Source organism: Salmo salar, chromosome 09, assembly GCF_965601325.2.
Source record: "Salmo salar chromosome 09, fSalSal1, whole genome shotgun sequence".
Classification (NCBI taxonomy): domain Eukaryota; kingdom Metazoa; phylum Chordata; class Actinopteri; order Salmoniformes; family Salmonidae; genus Salmo; species Salmo salar.
Window position 1 is genome coordinate 71,128,150 of NC_138299.1, and position 8,044 is coordinate 71,136,193.

The window sequence follows — 8,044 nt, forward strand, 5'->3', positions numbered from 1 at the left end:
CAGACACGGATAAACAATGTGATTCTATGTTTGGTGGAGATATTTTGTGTATAGAATGACGCGGAGGGCAAAAAAGCATCTATCGACGCACTTAGCTGTTCTACGAGTGGTCTGAGGCAGTCGTTAGATTAAGAGCGTTTTCAAGTGCAACGTTAATAACGACAGTTTTGGGAAACAGCTCAAACGATGCTCCTACGAAGGTTCTAATGATGAACTTAGCCTTAAGATGCTTTTGGGAAACCGGGCCCTGGAAAACATCAGGAGACCAATGTGCTTTTCAAGAATAGTAAGAGCACAATCATTCTTGGAGAGAGAGAGAGAGCGAGAGAGAGAGAGATCAATACCTACCAAAAAGCCTGCATGAGAAAAGGTTTAGAACAAGGTACTTGTTCCTATCATTTATCACAGCGCAACTGTTTATCAATCATATTCTCCTCACAGTGGTTTGAAAGTTGCACTGTGGGGATGGTTTAAATAATGCACCGGGAAACAAATTGATGCACCGAACCAAAGGGGATCCCCCTCATTAATTTCCCCCTTTTAATTATCCTGTTATGATCCAAATGAATAATTAAAATGTCAATTTTGTCACTGTCACCCAAAACATCTCTGCAAGTCCTTTAAGGCAGTGCTTCCCAAACTGTTGTGTCAGCAGGGGGGTGCAGGGATAACTTGTCAGAAATGTTCAGATCAACTAGCCCATGTCAGTTAACGTTTTTTGATGTCGTTTTTTTTAGCCCATAGATTGTTGTGATTTTTTAGTCACTCAAATATAACATGAATACACATTAAAAAATAAGCTTTAAACCTGCAAAATGATCCCCACCAACAATAATAGTGTGAACAGTTTGTGTCATGAACAGTGCTTGTGCTCACAGTAAGAGACGTGGCGTGTGCGCGCACGAAGGGGGAACGCTGGAAGGGGGGCCCCAAGTGAAAAAATGTGGGAATCCCTGCTTTAAGGCACTGTTGGTAGTCAACTGCTAAAGCACCATGGCCCCTTGTTGGTTCAGAAGTGGGCACTTGTAACATTGGTGTCGTTTTATCATGTTTTTAATCAATTCCTTCATATCTTTTTTTATTGTGAGTAGACCTCTTCGCTCTTTGGTAGGGTTTGAGTTGGTGGTGTTCTGGTAAGAAACTTTGATCAAACAGTCGGTCAGAAGAGTTCACACTATAACATTTCAAAGTGTCTTCTTTTTTCATGCTACTTTGAGACGTTTCTTTGCCAACGACATAAAATGCACAAGTAACAAGGGTTATGCTCAGCGGTGGAAAAAGTACCCAATTGTCATACATGAGTAAAAGTAAAGATCCCTTCATAGAAAATGACTCAAGTAAAAGTGAAAGTCACCCAGTAAAATACTATTTCATTAAAAGTCTAAAAGTATTTGGTTTTAAATATACTTAAGTATCAAAGTAAATGTAATTGATAAAATGTACTTAAGTATCAAAAGTAAAAGTATAAATCATTTCAAATAATTTATATTAAGCAAACCAGACGGCACCATTTTCTTGTTTGTTTTATTTACGGATATCCAGGTTTATACTCCAACACTCAGGCATAACTTACAAGTGAAGCGTTTGTGTTTAGTGAGTCCGCCAGATCAGAGGCAGTAGGGAAGACCAGGATATTCTCTTGATAAGTGCGTGAATTGGACCATTTTCCTGTCCTGCTAAGCATTCAAAATGTAACAAGTGTCAGGGAAAATGTATGGAGTAAAAAGTACATTATTTTCTTTAGGACTGTGGTGAAGTAAAAGTCAAAGTTGTCAAAAATAAAAGTAGGAAAGTAAAGTACAGATACCAAAAAAACTAAAGTAGTACTTTAAAGTATTTTTACTTAAGTACTTTACACCACTGGTTATACTTTTTTGGGGGCGACAGGTAGCCTAGTGGTTAGAGTGTTGGTCCAGCAACCCGAGCTGACAAGGTAAAAATATGTCATTCTGCCCCTGTGCAAGGCAATTAATCCACTAGGTGCCGTGGATGTCGATTAAGGCAGCCCCCTGCACCTCTCTGAGGGTTGGGGTTAAATGCAGAAGACACATTTCAGTTGAATGCATTCAGTTGTACAACTGACTAGGTACCCCCTTTCCCTTCAATTTAGAAGGATGTTAAAAGTATTGCAGAGTAACAATGACTGTACTGACAACCTGTATGACTAGTGTATAGCATGACAGTGTGTTCTTAGTATTGGCTTTCGGAGTGTAGTAGAGGACAGGCGTGGGCGGTATTCTACTGGGAAGGCATGAGTTGTGCAGCAGTCATCCGTCTTTTTGGGTGCCCTTCTTTCGAATCACTCTTGCGCCAAGGAAATATTGACTTTCAAAGTGATGTATGATCAGTAAATACTGTGGAGGTTTGATAGAAGAGAACATTTCATGGATTTAGATTCATAGAATGCATGGCCTGGTAAATAATTTATTTACTCTTTCCTCTGGGATATGACAACCCGTCAAGCTTGTGTAACTAGGCCAACATGTCTGACTACACAGTGAAATACCCTTCCATAGCACTGGAAAATCTATCCAATGAATTAGACTATATCTTACTTGCCATATGAATTCATTCAAAACTTAGTGTTTTAAGTTTTGCTTGTGGTTTTGTTCTTTGAAGAACACAAAACTGCTATGAAATGATATATCCAACACTATGCTTCAATGGAGTGTTCAATTAAAGAATCATTCCATGTGCAGACCCTGAACAATCTCCAACAGCAAGCTGTGCCTGTCATATTGTCACAGGAAATTGAGGGAACCTTCTGTGTCTCTCTGCTTGTTAGTGTGGCGTTAGTGCTTCCCAGTCAAAACAATTTGCGCATATATTATAAAACTTTGTGACGTTTTTGTTAGTTTTGGTCGTCGGCAAAAAAAAATTCTGCTGTTTGTGCACACAAATGTTTTTCTCAAGGCAAGTCATATTGCCGAAGTCTACGCCCCGTCATTGGTGATCGGTCAACAGTACTACTCCTAGTAGGATTGGGAACTATGGACAGGATTCTTAAATTAAGTGTTTGTTGTCAGACATTTCAAAAAAAAAAAAATAATTAACTTGAGAGACTAGCTTTCCTGTACATTTTTTTATTGAAATACTGCACCAATCATCTTAGTTAAATGTAAAATTGTGTGACTAAGACCCCCTTGGCAAAAATGTAAAAATGAATAACAGATTTCTTGATTTATCTTAGACTAATAACATTTTGGGGAAGTGTTACTGGCTATGTTGCTACGTCGTCTCAAGAGGGACAAACAGTAAAATTGCCATTTTTAAACAAAGGTCTTCTACAGGAGTATGCTAGGCACAGACATATTATGCAGACATCTTTGGTCTTCCACAGCATGTAGAATTATTCTGAGGCTGAGGGCTTGTTTCTCAACATCAATTCACTTCACAAATGCTCAAATTGGAAGTTATATGTTGCACCCGCCCACAATTGCTAATAATCCATCCGCAACCGCTCGACTATACAGTGCATTCGTAAAATATTCAGACCTTGACTTTTTCCACGTTTTGTTATGTTACAGCTTTATTCTAAAATTGATTAAAAAAAAATCCCCTCATCAATCTACACACATTACCCCATAATGACAAAGCAAAAACAGATTTTTTGAAATTTTTGCAAATGTATTAAAAATAAAAAACTTCAATATCACATTAACATAAGTATTCAGACCCTTTAATCAATAGTTTGTTAAAGCCCCTTCAATCAGAGGCAACGATAACCAGCTGCCTTCAATTGAAGGCCCCAATCCCAATTACTAAACATAGAAATAAACACCCTAGAAACAGACATAGAACTATACAACATAGAACTAAACCAAAAACCCCGGAAACATAAATCAAACGCCCCTCTACCTAAACACACACTCAAAACCATATAAAACAAATACCCCCTGCCACGTCCTGACCAAACTCTAATTACAAATAACCCCTTTACTGGTCAGGACGTGACAGTACCCCCCCCCCCCCCCCCCCCCAAAAGTGCAGACCCCGGAGGCAACTGACAAAAAAATAAAATCTACAAAAATAAACCCCTTACTAAAGGGAGGGAAGGGAGGGTGGCTGCTGTCACCGACGGCTCCCGTGCTACAACCCCCCCCCCCTCCCCAAACCTCCTACAGTGGAGGTGGCTTAGGCTCAGGCCTTAGTCCCCTACCTGACCAGTCCACCCCCACTGAATACCTCGGCCTGAAGCCTGTCACTGTAGACCCTGGACTGGACTCTGGGAGCTCCGGACTGTAGGGCGACTCTGGGAGCTCCGGACTGTGGGACGACTCTGGGAGCTCCGGACTGTGGGACGACTCTGGGAGCTCCGGACTGTGGGACGACTCTGGGAGCTCCGGACTGTGGGCCGTCTCTCTTGGTTCCGGACAGTGGGCCGTCTCTCTACGGGGCTCTGGACGGGGCACTGTCACCGGACACTCTGGACGAGGCACTGTCGCCGGACACTCTGGACGAGGCACTGTCGCCGGACACTCTGGACGAGGCACTGTCGCCGGACACTCTGGACGAGGCACTGTCGCCGGACACTCTGGACGAGGCACTGTCGCCGGACACTCTGGACGAGGCACCGTCGCCGGACACTCTGGACGAGGCACCGTCGCCGGACACTCTGGACGCGGCACTGTCGCCGGACACTCTGGACGCGGCACTGTTGCCGGACACTCTGGACGCGGCACTGTTGCCGGACACTCTGGACGAGGCACTGTCGTCGGAAGCTCGGGACTGGGCTGACGCACTGGAGGCCTGGTGCGTGGGGCTGGCTTAGGGCGCGCCAGACTAAGCACACGCACCACAGGGCTAGTGCGAGGACCAGGAACAGGACGTACTGGACTGGGCTGATGCACTGGAAGCCTAGTGCGTGGGGCTGGTACTAGAAGTATCAGACTGGAGACACGCACCCCAAGGCTAGTGCGAGGAGCAGGAACAGGACGTACTGGACTGGGCTGATGCACTGGAAGCCTAGTGCGTGGGGTTGGTACTGGAGGTATCAGACTGGAGACACGCACCTGAAGGCTAGTGCGAGGAGCGGGAACAGGACGTACTGGACTGGGCTGATGCACTGGAAGCCTAGTGCGTGGGGCTGGTACTGGAGGTATCAGACTGGAGACACGCACCTCACGGCTAGTGCGAGGAGCGGGAACAGGATACACTGGGCCGTGGAGACGCACTGGCGGTCTTGAGCGCAGTACTGGCTCCACCCTTACTGGCTGGATGCCCGCTTCCCCCTGGCAAATGCGGGGCGCTGGCACCGCGCACACCGGCCTGTGAATACTTGGCCTCGACGCCGTGCGCATCACTCCAAAGCACGGGACCTGACCAGTAATAGGCTGCCTCCAATAAGCACGGGGAGTTGGCATGGGGCTTAACCCTGGCCCAGCCAAACTACCCGTGTGCCCCCCCCAAAAAAAAATATTGGGGGTGGCTCTCCACCTCTACCTGCTTCCCAGGCAGACTGTCACAATGGTCCAGTAGTTGTTCCCACGTCCAGTCTATCCTTGCCTCTAATACCTCCAGCGACCAGGATGCCATCACCTCCCGAGCGCGCTGCTTTCTCCACTCCAGGTTCTTCTCCCTTCTTTCCCTGGCCCAGGATCCTTGCTCCTCCTGGGCCCGCTGCTTGGTCCGTTGTTGGTGGGAGGTTCTGTAACGGCCGTCGTATGAATTGGACCAAGGCGCAGCGGGTTGAGTGCTCATATTGACGTTTATTTGAAATAAACGTGAACACTTCACAAAAAAACAAAAAACCGGACGACAACATAACAGTTTGCAGGCTAACCCTAGCAGTGCAATACAACCTCCCACAATTCCCAAAACAAACATACTCCTAATTATAGGACCTTCAATCAGAGGCAACGATAACCAGCTGCCTCCAATTGAAGGCCCCAATCCCAATTACTTAACATAGAAATAAACACCCTAGAAACAGACATATAACTATAGAACATAGAACTAAACCAAAAACCCCGGAAACATAAATCAAACACCCCTCTACCTAAACACACACTCAAAACCATATAAAACAAATACCCCCTGCCACATCCTGACCAAACTCTAATTACAAATAACCCCTTTACTGGTCAGAACGTGACACTGTATGTGATAAAGTGGAAATCTGAGGCCCTACACCCGACCCTAACCCGCAAAGATAGAAAATGTACTGTCAGAGATGGAGGAGCAATTATTTATATTTTAACAGGCCTTTTTAGATAGACTTATGTTACTTTCATACATTTTGATGCATTTTTTTGGTAGTAAACTTATTTATAATTAGATACATGCAGCTTTTCTTCTGATATTACTTGTTGCCCTATAGTTAAGCAATAAGGCACAAGGGTGTGTGGTATATACCACGGCTAAGGCCTGTTCTTTAAGCACGACGCAATGCGGAGTACCTGCATACAGCCCTTAGCCATGGTATATTGGACATATACCACAAACCCCCGAGGTGCCTTATTGCTATTATAAACTGCTTACCAAAGTAATTAGAGCAGTACAAATACACGTCTGTCAGCCAATCAGCATTCAGGGCATCCAATGCTTTTTGGCTAAATAAACCTTTCCTCAGAATAATGTCATACATCAATAGAATGAATGCTTCAATCTAGAAAACATCGGTAAAGTTTCCTTTCATCTCTGCTTCTCTCCCACAGCAAAGTATTTCAGTGAGCTGGGAGAAAATGCAATAAAAAAAAATACGGGAAAGATCTATCGTGCAAAATGTCCAAATTACATCAGTTTGAAGGAAATTTAAAGCTGTAAATACTACCCAACATGTTTCTGATTCCATTTCAACTCAGCTTGGATGCACATTTTATGTGGTTGAAATACTATCAGCTTTTATGATGCTAATAACGATAGCTCCTTTACCAGACAGACCCTAACTGCACATTCATTCTTTTAAGATGCTGAAAGAAATAAATCATATTTCTCCACTCCTGTTCTCCAGTCAAAATGTACATTGTGTATAATTTTATTGCAAGAAATGCTTAATTCAGCTGGAGTAAATATATTAGGCTATGTGAAAGTTTATAGACCTACAGTCAGTTTCCAGATTTCAGTCTACTATTCCATTAATCCATCTGAACAGTAGTTTACAGTTCCCTTGACATGCCATTTTAAAGTCCCCTTTTGAGACTGTCGAATTTGTATAGTGCTTCATAATCATCACACATAACATAGCCGACATTGCCATCCTCCTCTTTTACCACTCACCAAATCTTTCCCAAACATTAGGCTACTGTTCTGGCTGCCCTTTCCATAGCTGCAGGAAATAGGGGTGCTGAGGGTGCTGCAGCACCCCCTGATAAAATGAAATAAAAAATGTATTAAAAAAATTCCACAAAATGATTGTTATTATTATTCCTGTATGAGCGAAGAAAAATAATCATCAGCAGAGTGAAGAAAAACACTCCTCAGCACCCATTTTGCAACTTTTCGCTTAAAGAATTAAACTTTTTTGCCTCAGAGTGTTAGGAGTGTGTATCGGAGGCGAAGTCAGGTGCAGGAGAGCAGAGTGTAGTGACAGGCGCACTTTTTATTCCGGTCAAAATGACAGCACAAAAATTACATAAAATGTGCCCAAAACACGGAACATAGACAAAAAGTAATGCGCGTAACAATATCCACAATATCAAAATACACGTAACACAAACAATCCTACACAAAGACATGATGGGGAACAGAGGAATAAATACATATGAATTGATTGGGGAATGAAAACCAGGTGTGCAGGAAACAAGACAAAACAAATGAATGCATGTAAAATGGAATCGGCGATGGCTAGAAAGCCGATGATGTCGACCACCGAACGCCGCCCGAACAAGGAGAGGAGCCGACTTCGGTGGAAGTCATGACAGTACCACCCCTGACGTGCGACACCAGCGGTGCATCGACACCGGCCTCGGGGACGACCCGGAGGGCGAGGCGCAGGGCAATCTGGCTGGCGACGATGGAACTCACGCAGTAGTTCAGGGTCTAATACATCCGCCACCGGAACCCAGCACCTCTCTTCCGGACCGTACCCCTCCCACTCCACGAG